Here is a 4265-nt window from a genome sequence, read left to right as displayed (position 1 = left end):
AAGCCACCACCTGCAACTATTTTTCATTTATTTTATTTAGAGCTTTATTTTCTTACATCTATACATTTAGGTATTTATGTGTTAGTATTTCTGTTTTAAATAAAAGTACCTACAGATTTTGTTAGTATTATTAGTTATTATTTTCGACATAAGGACCGCCTTTAGCGGTAAAAGCCTCCTCCATTAATTTCCACTCGTCCCTATCTCTTGCAATTCTTGTCTACATCTTCCCTGCTGTTTCTACTATGTCATCGCTCCATCTTTTGTTAGGCTTGCCTCGATTTCGTACCCTATTCATAGGGTGTATAAGGCGTAAATTCGGCCTCACATGGAGTACTATTTTCACTTCTGGGCGGGTGCTCCCCAGTACTAGCTTCTTCCATTTGACCGCATACAAGAAGACCGCCTCGAATCATCGACGATCATTCATCACAGTCATCTCCAATCGGCTTGATTATTTGGCTTTGATTTCTCTGTATCTTCTACCTCATTTATCACTGGAGTGCTCAGAGGGGCTGTTCGGGTTGATTCCTGCGGCTGAATTCCACCACCGGACATTACGTGCAAAGTACCACCCGCATCACGTTCACGTCTGGTATTCCACAACCGCGTGTTTTTCAAGAAATTTCTTGCCTCGTACACCTCACCTCACCCACCTTACCTCGTACGCAGATGCCCACTTTGTGGAATCAATTACCGGCTGCGGTTTTACCGAACCTATAGAAAATAATTTACAGGTGGTTTATTCTAGTTTTCTTACAATATTCGCCGTATATGATTATTAATAAAAAATTGAAATTTTATACGGAAACAAACATCTGTAGCCCGGTTTATTTTATGTTCGAGACATTTACAAATTTCTGACTATTCATTATGAATTTATTTTATATGTACCCTGTCGTCACGGCTCACACCTATTTGTTTGCGACGATCGAAATTGGTTTAAAAATTCTAAGTTGGTGGATATTAATCGATTTCCACTACTTCTCTGAACGCACCCCATAAAGTACCGCTACTCCACACCAGACAGCACCAGCATAAATGGGATGAACTTAACAGAGAAAGCGCAATACAGTTTCTAAGCGATGCGAAAGAGACCGACTTTTCAATCTTGGCTGACGAGACAGCTGATATAAGCGGGACTGAACAGCTTTCAATGGGCATAAGATACGTCAAGTTTGACCAAACGAAACACAGCTACGTAATACTTGAAGAATTTTTGGGGTACAGACCACATCAAAAATTAGATGCTGAATTGATTTCTGAAGTTATAATATCTTTTTTGACATCATGTGGTTTAGATCTCAACAAAATGGTTGGGCAAGGGTATGATGGTTGCTCCACGATGGCTGGACATGTTGGTGGAGTTCAGAAAATAATAATAATAATGATAAATATCCCAAAGCAAAGTATTTCCACTGTGCTAGTCACATATTTAGTCTTGTTATCAATGATTTAAATAATTTGAGTGAAATAAGAAATACTGCTGGAATGATTAAGGAAACTATAACTTTTTTTAGAGAGAGCATTTTACGGCATAAAAGGCATTTATTTTCTCAAAATTGATTCCTTTAGAATTCTTTTTGATGTCAAAATATACAAAATTGTACAGTCATTTCTATCGCTATAAAATAATCGCAATCTAGTCCCAGGCTGTCCGATCATTTAGATATTCAGCAGTGGAGTAATAGGATTTACGACAGAGCCATTTTTTTTATAAAACATTTAAATTTATTTATAGATAATGCCTGAACAGTGGCTGGGACTTTATTGTTGAAGTGTATACCCTTAAAGTAGTAAAGTAGTTATTATGTATCTTATGAAGCCTACTAGAATTAGTTACAAGCAATCCCTTATTTTTAGTGTTATAATAATGAAAATCACTATTAAAAGCAAAAAGGTGACGATTTTTGTGAACATATATTAAATTTTCATAAATGTACTGACAATGAACAGTCATAATATATATTTCTTTAAATTTTTCTTTGAGAGACTTTCTATAACCAAGCTGATATATAGCACGAACAGCTCTCTTTTGCAGTGCAAACACTATACCAATGTCAGCAGCATGACCTCATAGTAATATACCGTACGTCATGATGCTGTGAAAATAACTAAAGTACACTAATCTAGCGGTCGCATCATTCGTGTACTCTCTAATCTTTCTAACTGCATATACCGCAGAGCTGAGTCTATCTGCTAGATGGGCAATATGTGGACCCCACTGAAGCTTTTTATCTAACGTGATACCCAAGAAGACCGTAGTGTCCACAAGTTCCAATCTCTGGTCATTTATAAGTACGTTGGTTTGTACCTTTTGTTTTTTTACTGTTTAAGTGCAGATTATTCGTCTCAAACCAACGCACTATCTTTGAGAGTGCATTGCTTACCTCGTCATCAATATCCGCACGTCGCTTCACTTTAAAAATAAGTGAAGTATCATCAGCAAACAATACAATCTCATGGCTATCATCTACCACAAAGTAGATAGTAGATCGTTAATATATATAAGAAACAAGAAAGGACCGAGAATACAACCCTGTGGAACACCTATTCCCACAGGTTTACCCGAAGACCGTTTGCCATTTACATCGACTATCTGAACTCTTTCGCTTAAATATGATTTTAACAGATTTAGGGCTCTATTTTTCAATCTATAATGTTTTAGTTTTAGGAGTAAAGTTTCATGGTGGGCGCAGTCAAATGCTTTTGACAAATCACAAAAAATGCCCAATGCATCCTGTGACTCTTCCCAGGCGAAAAAAAAATCCCAAATATTCCCTTGTTTTGCGAAACCAGATGGTCTGCAAAGTACAAAAGTATTCGAATTTTCGTTCAAAATTTCACCAAAATTGTAGAAGCATTACAAGACCTCTTAGAAGATCAAGCCATTCATTCTAAGACAAAGGTTAGAGCTTACCAACTGCGCACTGCTTTGACCACCACAAGTTTTATTGTGGCATTGCATATTATTACTACTTACTCGGCAAAGCTTGAGCCTGTCTGCAACCAGCTTCACCAAGTGGATTTAGACATTAATTCAGTGAATGACCACATTTGCAAACTCATTAAAATAATAGAGGGTCACAGACAACGCAAGAATTTACTGCTATATTTGGAGAAGCTAAAAAAAGTTGCGGAGACCTTAATATTGAGATTAAATGCCAACGAGTTACGAAACGACAGGCTCATCGATCCCACCACCCATCCGAAAACGTTGAAGAATTTTGCAGAAGAGCTTTATACATCTCTTACATTGATTTTATCATTTCTTCTTTAAAAGACAGATTTTCTGAAACACATACAAAATCATTTTCTCTGTTAACTGTTTCACTGTTCAACTACACCCAAAAATAATAAAAGGCCAGCTCTAAGAAGAATTTCTTAGAGCTGCAAAAGACATTGAAAATTTGTATGGCGATCGTTTACCTAGTTTTATTTCAGAAATCACAACTTGGTTTGAAATGTGGAAATATCCACAGCCAGCGGCAAATAATATCAGTGGAGTTGATTGATATGATATATACGAAATTATCTGTCTTAGACAAACATACTTAAAAATATGTATGGTATGCATGATGTAGAAGAACTACAAAGACTAAACTACTAAGAACTAAAAAAAAAAAAATTTTAAGGCGATATAACGACTTAAAATTTTTCAGACCGACCGGTTGACCAACTCGTCTGATGACTGTGTTTTGTTGCAGAGAGATTTGGATAGATTGAGCAGATGGTGTAGTATAAATGGAATGTCCCTAAATAATCAGAAATCACCCTTGACTGTAAGCTGAGATTCAATATACATATTGACAACATTGTAAAGAGAAGCTTCAAGACTCTTGGATTCGTCATAAGAAGCATCAGGGAGTTTAAGTTACCCAGCACTAAAATATTATTATATAACTGTTTAGTGCGTAGCTCTCTGGAGTATTGCAGTGTCGTATGGAACCCTCACTACGATGTTTCCAATAAGCGCTTGGAGAGTGAACAAAAGAGATTTTTATAGCACCTATCTTATTCGTGTAATTTGGCCAAGACACTCCTAAACTATAAAGATCGTTTGTGATGCTTCGGTTTAGTTTCGTTAAATAACCGCAGAAAAATCCATGATGCTGTATTTTTGTATAAACTGGTCAACAGCACAATCGACAGTCCTTATCTAATTTCAAAATTAAACATTTTTGTTCCAAGAAGACTGTCCAGGTCCAAGAAATACACCCCATTTATAATGAGTCCAGCATGGTCTAATCTGGGCCTCAATTCTC

Source organism: Leptidea sinapis, chromosome 23 (assembly GCF_905404315.1).
Source record: "Leptidea sinapis chromosome 23, ilLepSina1.1, whole genome shotgun sequence".
NCBI lineage: Eukaryota > Metazoa > Arthropoda > Insecta > Lepidoptera > Pieridae > Leptidea > Leptidea sinapis.
This window is presented reverse-complemented; position numbering follows the sequence as displayed.